The sequence below is a fragment of the Podarcis pityusensis genome (assembly GCF_964106645.2).
Source record: "Podarcis pityusensis genome assembly, chromosome: 2".
Lineage (NCBI taxonomy): Eukaryota > Metazoa > Chordata > Lepidosauria > Squamata > Lacertidae > Podarcis > Podarcis pityusensis.
In genome coordinates, this window is record NC_138029.1 from 38,293,178 (window position 1) to 38,308,152 (window position 14,975).

At 45.4% G+C, this 14,975-nt stretch overlaps 1 pseudogene across 1 annotated transcript; it reads left to right on the forward strand.

The window, feature by feature from the left end:
* Positions 1-6,198: 6,198 nt before the first annotated feature.
* LOC308470555 (urotensin-2 receptor pseudogene) lies at positions 6,199-7,691 on the forward strand (annotated as a pseudogene). Its single transcript has one exon. The product of its transcript is annotated as a urotensin-2 receptor pseudogene (transcript).
* Positions 7,692-14,975: the final 7,284 nt, after the last annotated feature.

Genomic DNA, 14,975 nt, shown 5'->3' on the forward strand with positions numbered 1-14,975 from the left:
AAAGACACTGCTAATGTGGACTTTAGAGGGACGAGGGTGGTGCTGTGGGTTAAACCACAGAGCCTAGGACTTGCTGATCAGAAGGTCGGCAGTTCGAAAGCACGTCAAAGTGCAAGTAGATAAATAGGTACTGCTCCGGCGGGAAGGTAAACGGCATTTCCGTGTGCTGCTCTGGTTCGCCAGTAGCGGCTTAGTCATGCTGGCCACATGACCCGGAAGCTGTACGCTGGCTCCCTCGGCCAATAAAGCGAGATGAGCGCCACAACTCCAGAGTCAGTCACGACTGGACCTAATGGTCAGGGGTCCCTTTACCTTTACCTTAACGTGGACTTTGGAATCTTTTCTTCTGGACTGATATGGGTTTACTTTTCAGAGGACCATGCATTATCTTTCCTACAAGAAAATAGGAGATTCTGGAGTAGGATTTGGAGGCAAAAAAGAATGACTAAGGCCATGTCTACCAGATACAGAATAGGAAGGGGCCATCGGATGACAACGGTGGTGAAAAGGACAGGCAAGGTTTGACATGTGGACTGGCAACACGGGATAAAACAGGTGAAAAACCAGACTTTATTTCACCTGGGTCAAAGACAGAGTTTGACATCCCACACACAGGCTGGAAGCCTCAATGGTGCCCCTCTGGAGACCTCACCTGGGGCAAAAAACCTGGCTACCCCCCCCCCACACCCAATAGCTACAGCTCTGGATAAGAGAAAGCAGTTGGGGTTCAGGATTTTTTAACCTGGTTTTCCCCAGATAAAAAAGGGAACTATTTTTACCCACAGCAATTTATACCCAATTAAAAATCTATCTCTATGATGCTAAAACTGATGAGTACAAAGCGCTATGCTTGAAACAGATGGAGCTGGACCATCTCTCATTGAAGCCATTAGTTTGCTTTTGTTTTTAAAAATCGTTTTCAAAACCTAATGCAATTCAGCATGGAAGCAATTATTGTTTTATCTCCCTCAAGGATTCATCTAAACCTTATGGGGATCAAAGTTATTTTTCAGGAACCTTTAATTAAATCCATCTGTTCAATGCAGCTATTTCAGTTTGCTTAAGAGAGCTCTGAGTGGTTTTTGACACACTCTTCAGGGGTTTCCAGATTCTAATAAACCAACATAGACAATAAAATCTGACTCTAAGGACTGTATTTACATCTTATTTTACAGGCTTAACTTTTAATTATATTTTCTTATACAGGCAAGCATAATGTACAAATTTTGTTACAAACAGGTCTGACTCACCAAGCCCAGAAAATGGCATTTTAAAAAGAAAAAAAAAGAAAAAAAGAGCAAGCCACAGTACTTATCACATTTCCCATTCATTTCTCAAGTGATGGCAGCTGTTACGTTCCAGTATATTATGAAAAACACATGGTTGTCAACTATCATAAATTCACAGTTACCTAAGGCCAAAACTTAAGCAACATGTGATAAGATCATTAGAAAATTCCTGCTCATGGCTTCAGGCAGTGGTCATTTTGAATAACGTAACCCAACAGGCCGGGGGGGGGGGTTCAAAATTTGGCGTTTAGTCCTTTTTAAGTCAACATAATGATTTTTGAATAAGTGTAATTAGCAACCAAGGAAAAGCCTGGAAATGCAGTGCAATTTGATTTATCCAAATAGTCTAATGGGAACATGCGTTGCAATTACAAGATGAGATCCTAGTATAAATATTAGTACTGTTTACATAAGCTTACATAATGATGTGAATTGCTATTGCTAAACAGATGAAGGATTGATAGGGGGTTCTGCTCTACTTCAACAGAGTGACTGAAGTTGTGAGAGGTGAAGGGGTACCCTTGGAAATGGCCAATTTCAGTATCTGGAAGGCTGCCCTGTTCTCCATTCAATGTTCCAGGGCCTGGAAGTACATTGTTCTGCACACAATGACCCTGTCTACACAAGTGATTGCACTGAATGAACAACTTGGAGTCATTTCGGAATCTAGGCTTAAACATTATGGAGCACAAGCACTTAGGTACAACAATTCAGACAATTATATTACATGAGCAAACCCAGATAACAGCTATAATGTCACCATGTGGAAGGTCTCTATTTCTCACAACACGAAAAAATATTAGTGTGAATTGTAGGCAAGTAATTATCATAACTTAATGAAGATTTAGCAGATTCAAGGACTAGATGAAATGTCACAAGGACTACTTCTGACTTGCAGATCATCCTTGGTACACAAAGGGAAAAGACTATAAATTGCTCCTAATCTGTATCCAATTTTATGACAGTGAAATAATTTTCAGATACTCGGAATACAGGGAATACAGATTGGACCAGAAAGACAGAAGGAGGCTTGAAGGATGAAAACTATTTTTCCCATGGGTGGATACCGCAAACCATTTTATCAAACAGTGTTCTACTTACTGGACCAAAACAGGAAGAAGTTGTGTGTAATGAACTTGATAATGACCCTGGTGGTGCTAAGGGTGAGCTAATAAGGCAGAAGTCTGCATGAACAACACTAGACATTGTTTCTGAGCTGTTCTCAAAAAAATCCTTGTATGTACAAGGGAGGAGCCTGCAGGGCCTGTCCTACCATTAGGCAAAGTGAGGTGACTACTTCATGCAGTAGATGTTAGGGAACAGTCTCATGGCAGTTCCACCTAGGCCTCTCAGCTATTCCTCTTGTTGGACAGAGCTGTGTGTGCTACCCATGTGTCCTGCTCCCACCCATTCCACTCATCTGCTACCCTCAGGTGCTGTATATAACAGAGTTCTAGCCCTTCACAAGTGTTGAAGTAGGATTGAGCTTTCAGTCCAGATGGCTTCTGTATATGGAAACAAGACAGGGCGCCATTTTGTCCTTTGATTCAAGCAGCAAAATGTTTTGGGCTGGCCCTGGTTGTCTGACCCTTAAAAATGCAATTTCAAATATATGTGGATGATGCTGTAAAGATGAGAAATAAAAAATAGTAAAATGCAAGGGAAAAGAAAGGGGGTAGAAATCTGATGATAGATATCATGCGGAAAACACCCCCCCCCCCCAATAATCAGCCATTCAGGAAGAGAAGTCTGCGGTATATCTGTACAGAATATTGAATGCTGCCTGCCACAGTATAGATCCCGCTCTGAATATCCTCAGAACATTATGTACTGGCTAGCTGAGGAAAACAATGAATGACATCTGTTTTTTCTGTATTGGTGCATATTATGTATTCTGCTCCAATTCATTCAAGTAGTAAGGATTTGCCAAAGAGATGTCCGAAGAAAAGGAAAAGGTCCAAGTGAAATAGCGAAGAAAAAACGAAATTCTATGTTTAACAGTTTATCTAGAACCAAATCTGTTCATGTCATAAACCCTTTATTCTCCTTCCAGTAGCGCCTTAGAGACCAACAAAGTTAGTTATTGGTATGAGCTTTCGTGTGCATGTGAACTGAGAGTTTTTGTTCCAAAATCCAAAAGGCATGAAGAAGTAGAGTGACTTAGAGGTTTCTGGGTGTCATTTGTGTGGGCTGAATTGTCACGAAGCCCAGGAACAGCTTTATTTCAGAAAGTAGATTGAATCTCTTAACGTGTCAGTTATTTTGCAGGCAAACTATGCACAAATATACACAGCAAAGTCCTGACAGTTTGTAAAGAAAAGCAGCCCAAAATAATTGAAGTCTTGAGCAGAGGATCAGCAAGGTGCTTGGGTCTTTCCCAGCCAAATAATTTTTAGCTCAAAATCAGCTCCCAGTTTATTTCCTTCACCCATGTGATTGGTTCCACATCCATTTAACAGAAAAAACAGCCTGTGGGGAAAGGGTTAAGCACCACTTTCCTCCTCCTGATGCTCTTTTCACATATTTTTTAAAAATGAAGGCCTTTATTGCAGACATTTGCCTGAAATGCAGATCTTTCCCTCAATACTTTTTTTGTTGTTGTTGCATTTTTATTAATAACAGAACAATCCAGCACAAACAATAGGTTGCAGTTTGTATGCCCCAGAATTATATCAGCCAAGCCTCAAAACATATACAGCCCTTAGCAGATCGGAACATGTAAATTCAAGTGTTCCATGCAAACTGCACCAGGTCAAAGAGTCTCTCCAAAAGGAGCTCTGAAGATCAAGAGGTCTGGGCTCCTCTGACCTGCAGTTGATCTAGGAGGTCAAAGACACCCAGTGTGCACCAGAAGTATTCTGTATGCTTTCCTCTCTAGCAAGCCTCAGACTTTATTTTAAGTATACAGTGGTACCTCGGGTTAAGTACTTAATTCGTTCCGGAGGTCCGTTCTTAACCTGAAACTGTTCTTAACCTGAAGCACCACTTTAGCTAATGGGGCCTCCTGCTGCCGCTGCACCGCCGGAGCACGATTTCTGTTCTCATCCTGAAGCAAAGTTCTTAACCTGAGGTAATATTTCTGGGTTAGCAGAGTCTGTAACCTGAAGCGTCTGTAGCCTGAAGGGTCTGTAACCCAAGGTACCACTGTATAGAGATTGAGAATGTAAATGAGAATATAAATGGAAAAGGTGTTCTTGAAGGTGTTTGGTCCTCTCCCATGACACCACCAGGCTGCATTTCCTCCCCTGAGACTTGCTCATGGCTCACATTTTCAGAACTTTCTAGCATGGGTGCAGGTTGGATTGTGTGTGATAGTAAAAATAAGAATGAGAAGCCTCCCATTCTAGAGTCCTCCTTCTGACAACCTTCTCCACTGGTGAATCCTGCTTTGGTTGATATGCATTTAGCAGCAAACCTTACCTTTCCCAGCTTATGCTGCCAAAACTCACTGTTGGTTGGGGTGGAACTCCACCCTGCTCCTGTCTTCCAGCCATGTGTAGACTCTGTAGGGAATGGGGTGGATCATTCCAAGTTCCTGGCATAATGAGGACTCTGGAGTTCCTGTATCTTATCAATTCATAGAACTGTAGAATTGGAAGGCGTCCCAAGCATTACCTAGTCCAGCCCCCTGCTGTGCAGGAATCTCAGCTTGATCATACATGACAGGTGACCATGCAACCTGATTTAAAACCTTTAAGGAAGGTCCACCAACTCTCCTCTTCCACTTTCAAACAAGAGGTTGTAATTTTGCCTCCTCACTGACAAGAAACTTTTTCTGAGGATTGCCAATAATGCCCTTCTGCATTCTATGTAGGATAGACAGGCCAGTCTCTACGCAAAAGAAGAAACAGACACAAATCTGACATCAGAAATGGCAGTATACCAAGACACTAGGGGCACATTTCTCTGTAACTGAGCTTAAGGTGGCCATCCTGGAGCTAAAGAGCAAAATCCATCCAAGAGGTTAAATGCCACCATTGGCATGATGGATTATTATCAAACCACAACATGCGGTAATTGGCTCACCGATGCCAAAATGCCTGCTAGCAACCAACTGTTTTGTGAATCAGCCCCAGGGTTGCCACCTTTCTTTTGGCAAAATACAGGATGGGGTGTTGCAATTTTTTTAATTATCTGGTGCTGAAGTGACTTCAAAGTGATCCATTACAATCTGTTGCAGCCTAACAGGATGGCCCCTCTGGAATTTGTCACAGAAATTTGTAAATCTGTCTGTGCTTGGCTCCCCAGAGCTTAAATGAATGAACTTTCACACAGCCTTTCAAACGCATGCATTTGGAGAAGACCCCTAACTTGGCAGAGAGAGAGAGAGAAAGAGAGGACAAAATTCTATCAATACAGGATGTAGCATTTTACATCGAAATACGGGACAGTCCTGTCTTATATAGGACGGGTGGCAACGTTATCCCCGTCTGTGCGTTTCCTGACCTTCCTGCCTGCGCTCCCTCCCCTCGCGCACAGACGCAACCCGGGCTGACACTTCATGCAGCTGATGGAGCAGACTCAGACTGCAGTCCCGGGAAAGTTTACGCCATATGGAATGTGTTAGTCTTTAATGGCTCCAGGAGACTTTCGCTTGCTTTCGCTTAGCAGGAAGCGCCCGGACCACCTGCACAGCGCCTGCCCTCCTCCGAGTCCATTCATTAGCATGCCTTCCCCGTCGTTGCGCAGCTCTGCCTTTCCCGGGGTGGGACTCCTCGGAGAGAAACTGCGGCGCTCGGAGAGGGGAGAGGCGACGCCGGGAGGGGCGGGCCGGGGAGAGAGAGAGAGAGAGAGAGAGAGAGAGCGCTTGGAAGCGGACCCTGCGATTGGCTGCCCGGACCGCGGCGCGCTGCAAGTTGGGCGGGAGACGGCCGGGCTGCCCCACTCTCTCCGCGTGCGCCCGGCCGCTATGGAGCGCAACTGGAGCGCCGTCGGCGGGCAGGGCAATGCCTCCTCGTCGAGCGGGCCCGGGGAGGCGGCGGCCGCGTGGGCTTTCGGCGCGGTGCTGTCGGTGATGTATGTGGCCGGCGTGGCGGGCAACGTGTACACGCTGGGTCTGCTGTGGCGCTCGGGGCGGTGCGCCCGCGGCGCGCCCTTGTCGGGCTCCATCGCCAGCCTGGCGCTGGCTGACCTGCTCTACCTGTGCTCCATCCCCTTCATCGTGGGCACGTCGGTGGCGCAGGACTGGTACTTCGGCGAGTTGGGCTGCCGCGTGCTGCTCAGCCTGGACCTGCTCACCATGCACGCCAGCATCTTCACGCTGACCGTCATGTGCACCGAGCGCTACCTGGCCGTCACCAGGCCGCTGGCCACGCGGCAGCGATCGCGGCGCTTCAGCAAAGCCACGGCCGGCGCCGTCTGGGGGGTGTCGCTGCTGCTCACGCTGCCCATGATGCTGATGGTCACGCTGAGCCGCAGCAAGGACGGCAAGCACATCTGCGCGCCCACCTGGAGCCCCGACGCCTACCGGCTCTACCTGACCGTGCTCTTCAGCACCAGCATCCTGGCCCCGGGGCTGATCATCGGCTGCCTGTACGCCCGCCTGGCCACCACCTACCTGGAGTCGCAGAGGAACCCTCCGCGCAAGAAGGAGCCCAAGCGCTCCCCGCGCCAGAAGGTGCTCATCCTCGTCTTCACCATCGTGCTGGTCTTCTGGGCTTGCTTCCTGCCCTTCTGGATCTGGCAGCTGGTGCCCCTCTACCACGGGCCCCTCGGGCTCGCGCCCCACACCCAGAAGTGCATCAACTACCTGGTGACCTGCCTGACCTACAGCAACAGCTGCATCAACCCTTTCCTCTACACGTTGCTCACCAGGAACTACCGCGAGTACCTGCGCAACAGGCACAGCAACTTCTACCGCTTCACGTCGTCCTTCCGTAAGAGGGGCTCCAGCCTGCACTGCTCCTGGAGGCGATCCACCTCCTCCGGCACCCACGGCGAGTCCGGGTCCGAGGCCCTGAGCATGGCCACGTTAAGGGACTGCAAATGAACTCTCTCCCCCCGGTTTCTTAGGAGCAGCTTGTATACACCTCGGAGATCCAGGTGGGCCTGGGCAAGGTAAGGCCTCCTGTGTGTCTGACTACAGTTTGGGAGGAGTTGGGCCCACTTCCAAGGAGAGACACTTAAGTAAAGAAAGGCTTGTGTAGAATGAGCCTAGCTTTGCTTACTCAGAAGTAAATCCCTTTGATTTCAGCCAGACTTGTTTCCAAGCAAGTACTGCCAGCCTAACTGTGCCAACTACCAACAGTTCCATTAAGCACTGGTGAAACTTCAGAGTAAATATGCACAGCATTGTACAGTAAGCTTGTTAATTCAGAAGTAAGTCTTCCTTGGTGGCACTACAGCCTGATGCTGTTCATATAAAATGGAAACTCTCTTTTGAATTTGGTGGGTTTTACTCCTAGATAGGTGTGCATAATCGTGCAGCCTTAAATTAGATCACGTCAGTTGTGAATGTTGTTAAAGTGGACCAGAAATAAAAGATATGCCCTTTTTAAAATAGTTGGGCATCCTGGTCCATGTGTGATTTGTCTTTGCAGTGAAAACCCAGGATTTTTTATATTTTTTATTTGCTTCTGTCCAAAGCCTATTCAAGTATCACTTGTGTAAAGATGCTTTCAATCTGGCATATCTAAACCTATCTCTGAGTGATTCCTAGGATCAGCAGCTGGCAGAACCTCTGATTGTGCCCCTCAAAGTTGAGGCCACAGGCTGTGCAGTTGTCAAAAAGGGGGAAATAAATTTGGGAGCTAGAACAGATGTAGAAGGGACCTGCTAGCAGGTTGCTAAGGCTGCTCCCTCACACTTGCTTCTCAGAGCATCTCTGCTCTGGCAAAACTATTTGCTGACTTGGGCCACAGAGGAAAAAGTGGCACCAACCCAAATATTCTAGTCCAGACAATCCCAACTTCTGATCAAATTCTCTCCCCCAACCCTTAACAAAAAATTAAAAAAGCCCTGGAGTGACACTGGAGTCCCTTCAAACATTCAGAATGAAACAGAGCACTTGGTACAGTTCTCACAGAACTACAGAATTTCAGAATTCGGGGGTGGGGGGTGGGAGGAGTTACATGATTTAATCCTATATATTAAGTCTTATGCTTGAGAAAAGCTAGCACATTTGAGAAGAGGATTTAGCTGGCTTTCTATGGGCAGGGATTTTTTAGGTGGGGAAACCATTGAAATACGTGTCACACACTCAGTCCTGCATCCTTGGAAGTTTATTGCATACTTCTTTTCTGAATGTTTGTCAGGTTCATTGTTTTCTTACATAGACTGATCAGTGAGAAATGCTTTTGTGCCTTCACTAGATCATTCTTAAGCTTATTTCAGACCTAAGGAGCCATGATTCAGGCTGCAGTCCTAGCTTTGCTTAGGTCTCATTGAACTCTGTGGGACTTCTGAATAGGCATGTTTAGTATTGCACTACACAAATCTTCATTTTCCACTTGATTGTTAGATTTGACTTACAATACTTACACCTGTCTGAGAACACTGCACCATTCTGCTTTGCATTAGCTCATTGTCGAAGCCAATGGCTGTGACAGCTTTAGTTATACAGTGTCAGTGGCCTTCGTACATAATCTTTCTTTAGACTAAGGTAATCTTTTAAAAGAGTGTCATTCTGAAAGACTCTTGCTTCTGGATAGGGTTAGAATTGGGCTGAATATGAGTTTTGCTAGTGGAACTGGAGTCTGGACCCAAATAGAAATGCAACCGAACTAGGCCACCACTACCATTTTGTTTTTGGTGAATGTGGTGAAGGCAGAAATTTGAGAGGAGGAGGAGAATATTGAGAAGGGAGAAGATGTTCCATATACCTGAACAGGTTGAAACCTGCTGGCTTAGAATAATTTAAGAGTTTTTCTATCCATACAGAATATACACCCCTCTTAATTAATTTCTACAATTAATATAGCCAGAATAAAAGTCCACTCAGACAGTGATTTATTTAATTAGGGTTGGACAAACAATGTGCAATCACAGTTTTTTTTTACTGGTATGTCTGAAGCTCCAGAACACCTTACACTAGTTTTGATTTTGAGGCTGATAGTCCCTGAAAAACATGCAGTCTCTGTAGTCTTTCTAAATGGCCAGTGTCCCTCCAAAAATAGCCTATATGCACGAAATCTGCCTTTTTGGTACTAAATGATAAGTGGAAAGTCTTTATATTTGTTTGGAAAATAATGATGGAATAGTTTGATAAAATTGCTGCTTCCGCAAGATCAGGACCATTTATTAATACTTGCTTTTACATTCATCTATGTGGAAAAGTCCAGTGTGGGAGGGGGTGTTGCTACATAAACCAAGCAATAGGATAGAAGTTTTAAATATATCTGTACTTTTTCTGGGAATAAAGTGTGCTTTTGTTCCCCCCCAACATAATGCACCTTGGAGGAACAATAATGAATGGTAAGGAAAACTCAGGGTAGTCCAGAGTGTGTGAAAGCTACATTTTAGATAACTGTTAGCCTGGAATGAATGCTGGCAAGAAGTGAAACTGCTCCCACTATAAATGATATCCAGGAGCTGAGAAATCTCAAACTCTTTGATCCACAGCAGTCCCACAGAAATAAATTCTGTGGGTTGTATGCAACACAACCCTCAGGCTCCTGTTCTACCAGCACCAGGATTTCTCATTGTGCCACAGAATGAGAAATCCTCTCATACCACACACCCCTAAATCTGTTCTGGGAGTTCCCCCAACCCTCTGGAGCATATTTGGGGGTAGAATAAGTCATTTTGTGATAGCAGTAATCCGTGCACTCACTTGGTTATCTAGTTGAATACCATCCTTTGTAAGTATCCTGACAATTACTTTCCACAAACACTTAAACACCTGCTTACCCACACTTTAAAAGGCTGTCGATAAAAGAATTGGTTTGTCGAATCATTATGTGAAATTCATTTCAGCGCCATGAGCCTTCTCTTCCTGTCCCTTGGCTCTTCCTGCCTCCTTATGGCTGAGCTGTGATGAGAGAAGCCATGTGGAAAAATTCTCCACTCCACTCTAACTTGTAATGACACAGGAGTCTGACAACCCTGTGGCCTCTTGGTATTGTAGCCCAAGGTGCCCAAGCCTCATCAACAGCATTCTTGCCTCCTTTCCTGATGACTGTATACAATTCCCCACACCTAGGCTAGGGGAATTTCCCCTGCACACCCTTCTCCTTAGTCCCACCTTTCTTCCACCACCCATTTCCTTAGGCCCCTGATCTTAAGCCTACACCTTCCAACAGGCTTTTCCTCCTTACGCTGGCCAATTCCTTGTGCCACACAGAGTGTTCACAATTAGCCAGGCATTTTGCACCTAGCTTTCAACCGTTTGCGACCAAGTGAAGATTGGTCACCAGGATGGCGATTGACTTCTTCACTATCTGGGGATCATTGGATCTGAACTGTTTTCACAGACTAATACCCCATCCTGTAGACTTCCATCAGTTATATCTTATCTGCACAGTCAGAATGAATTTTGGGAACCAAAATGCTTTTTCTGTGCAGCCTGAGCAGGAGCAGTCACTGTTAAGAAAAAGAGGTTGGAATAGGCCAGTATATATGTAGATTGTCCCGCTATCAAGTGACTTTTCTTCTTTAAGTCAAGCTCTTAACCTAGATCAAGGTTGTCATCTGAACTAGTCAGATGTTTAACTGAGAATCAATCACAGTCAGTCCATCATTTGAAAAATAAGGCATTAGAGCCGGCTTGCCCCAAAATGGCAACTAGACATTCCATTTTGGCAACTGTAACCTTGGTTTAAGGAGCCATTTGGCACCTAGCTTACATATCTGAGTTTCTAACACTGTCCACACGCACTCTCAGAAAGCTGCCTTGTCAGATAAAGGGAGAATGCTCCTGTTTTCCCTTTCAGTCAACAGCCATTTCTCCCTTTGTGCTCTGAGTAATGCTGGGTCCCCACTCCTCAGCCTCCTTTCTTATTGGTGCTTGACTTCTTCCTAGGCCTCTTTCTCCTTCACCTGCATTATCCTCAGGCTTCTGTCTCTTTGCACCTTTCGCTCAGTGACCCATGTCTCTGGGCTGCCTGTTCCTTCATTTCCCTATTGCCTGGGATCTCTTCCCACTCAGCTTTTGCATTGGTGGTGGTCAGATGGACTTCTACTTCCCTATAAAAACTGACCTGTTTATCACCTTTCTGTTGTCCAGAGCTTCTTTAGCTTAGCACAGTAGGCCTGTTCTGAGGCTTCTGGTCTACACCTTCACTGTACGAGTGGCAGGATAGTTTGTGGCCACTGGTCCCACTCACCTGCTGACCCCACACCCAATCTCTCTGTTGGGTGGATTGTGAGAACGGATCCGGTAAGCGCACAGCAGTATGTGCAAGTAGGCTTCCCAGCTGTGAGAGCAAGCGCTATTATGGGTCATGTGACCCATGTGAACCTCTGCTTCTCTGTGAGCATCCTGTGACATCACAACAGCTCACCTTGTTACTCTTGGGAGTTTTCTCCAGCACTACAAAATCCCTTAACAAGAAACGCCAATGCTTTTGGTTGATATTGCTTAATGGTCTGGGGCATCTGAATTAGACTTAATGAGGCAAATTTGTTCTTGGTGTAGCGCTCCTGAAGTCATAATGATCCCATTTCCCTGCACAGCCTAGGTAATGGCAAATTTCCATTACAGATACTTCATAAATATGTTCTGGAGAATTACATCTGTAATAAGAAAATGAAAGGGGCAGGCACATTTATGGCTTGTTCTTGTGAGGTAGCAAGTGTTCTAAATAGCAGTGCCCTGGCATTTCAAAAACATCCATATTCCATTTGGTATGTATTACTGCATTTATACGTACCACTGCGTGGCTTAATTTGGAGAGGGCAGTGGATTGCATTCCATCCTCTACCCCCAACCTAATTCATTGAGATTCTGCTGCTGACTGTTGCTGTAAAGATCAAGGGAATATTTCCATGCACAAATGGACCCATTCTGCTCTCTCTTTCTCTTATAGGGAACTAGAGCTAAGTGATTAAGAGTTTTCCTTCCCAGATGGAAGACTATAGCAGTCAAATGTCTGCTGACCTTCCTATACTGAAAGGCACAGCATTGGAGTTAGTAAAGTGTCAAAGCTAGTTGTGGTCTTTTTCATCTTAAGCCATTTAGGACTTCTGCATACATGATGGCACCCTATGAGATGGCAAAGAAACCCTTCTGCACGCTGGCCTATTTACTCAATAAAAGGAACAATTTTCAAAGTGGCTCGCCACCACTAAGACTGAGCAGCAGTGGAATGGTGTCACCCCTTTATGAAAGGACAGGTGCAGATGGTGTTCTGATTACAGAGGTTATAGCCATGGTACAAAGCCGCCATTGTATGGTGTCCTTGATGCGGCTGGCATGATACGTGAATCAGCCTTTGGGTCAGCGTTCAAAATTCACCAGGTGCTAGGCGCCTTTTGCACTTGGCTATTGGCCACTTGCGACCAAATGAAGATGGCCAGACTCCAATTTGGTGCCTGACATCTATACCATCTTTCAAAATACCTTTTTTTGGGGGGGTCTGGATTTTTAGCCCTCCCTCTCTTAAAAAATAGATCTGGCCCCTTCAAGCATATTTAGAGAGTTTTTATCCTTACATGCAAAGAGGAACACCTTTGAATCTGATGGGTTTCTGCTGATGCTTTGCTTTTTAAAGGAAAGGAAAGCACACTTTTTTTTGTTCATTCCGCCCCCCAGTGTTTTAAAATAAATGTTCCTATACATAATTGAACATAAAAACTGTACATTTTTAATGACTTGCATGATGCTTCAAAGCTAGTAGCACACGACATGTGGGGATTGGCGGGTTCTTGGGTGTACTGAATACTTGCTGAATCAAATTGCTCAGAGACTTCTCAAGACAAGGTTCTGTGCACACTTCCTTGGCAGTAGTCCCTACTGAACTCAGTGGGACTCGCTTGTGCGTAAACAAGCATAAAATTGTGCTGCACGCCATTTCTTATAACTTCAGTCTATTATTGAACAGGCTGATATTAACACTGGAATTAGGATGAGGGGTGGATTAGACCTGTTGAGTTAATCAGGGCAGAAAAGAGGCAAATCATCCAAACCAAATATGAGATAGCAGCAGGAGGAAGGAACCCTTTGAGAACTCCCTTTATGATTCTCGACGGTAACCAGTTGAAATGAAGACAGAGCTCTTCCTGCACAATGATTGTTCAGAAGAGGGAATTTCAGTGGATGTTGTTTATCTTCAGCCCTTCATAATAAGCAGTGGCTGTCCAAATTCCCTCTTTCGCAGAACTGTTAAATGCACCGGAGCGCTGCCTTGTTGTTTTTGCTTGTTTCTTTTCAACTGGCCGACTCCTGAGAAAATGTATACCATTGTTGATGATTTTATGTTACATAGATCCTCTGGGAAACAAAAACCCCTCTTTTCCCATTTACCAATTTTTTTCAGCCTGGTTGCCCTAGAGCAGGGTTTCCCAAACTTGGGTCTCCGGCTGCTTTTGGACTACATCCCTAGCTAGCAGGACCAGTGGTCAGGGGTGATGGGAATTGTAGTCCAAAAACAGCTCGAGACCCAAGTTTGGGAAATCCTGCAATAGAGCAAGGCTGGGAAGCCTTTATAGGATCAAGGGCCACATGCTGTCACGAGCAACCTTCTGGAGGCCGCATTCCAGAGGTGGGCAGGCCAGAGACAAGAGTGTGCAAAGCAATGGGTGTGATTCTTACTGCTGGGTGGTAGAACACATTCCAGCAACACAAAAGCAGAGGCTTCTGCATGCACACCTCTCCAACCTTTATGCATCCAAGCAAGCAGAGTGACTTGGCTCAAGGACACATTGCAGCTATGCAAAAGCAAGTGAGGAGGCTGCAGATCAGAAGCAGAAAGGCAGTTGTCCTAGGGCAGGCTTCCTCAACCTCAGCCCTCCAGATGTTTTTGGCCTACAACTCCCATGATCCCTAGCTAGCAGGACCAGTGGTCAGGGATGATGGGAATTGTAGTCTCAAAACATCTGGAGGGCCGAGGTTGAGGATGCCTGTCCTAGGGAGAGTCCTGGGAGCCCAAATAGAGTAGAGGACAATTCTAACTTCTTTCAGGTGACCAGTAGCAGGGGGTGGGGTGGAGCCACCCTCCCGACACCAGTCTTGCTGCTACTTTTCTAGATGGGATCAGGTGGCAGCGGCAAGGTCAGGGCTTCATAAGTGCACCAATGGAAGCCTCACACACTGCTATTTCAGGAGACAAGTTGAAGGGATATCTACAAATCTGTGTTAATGCAGTTGAACACTTTTCAGCAACAAAGGCACAATGGCAGAATTCATTTTCTCCATGTATGGCTTGGTAGAGAAACCACACTAAGGCAATGGACTGCAAAGGAGATAGTGAACTGAATTTCAGGTGACTGCTTTTGAGCCTGCTGTGCTAGAGACAGTGGAGAGAATTTCTGTGTTTCCAGGAAGCCTTGTTTTGCTGCATGATGATTGGAATTCATTCTCTCTCTCTTTGATTCTTCTGTAATTACAAGGTGTTAATTTCATAATTGAAGTACATCAAGACTGCAGCTGTGCAGTTTCCCAAGAAAGTATGCTACAGAGTGTTGCTTTTCAGGCTTGGGAATAAATGCATTGCCTAGTGGGATTGGAAAGCACAGCTGGTATACATAGTTTATTTCAGTAAAGCATTGGCACTTATGGGGATCATACATCAGAATCAGGCTGGCTATTAC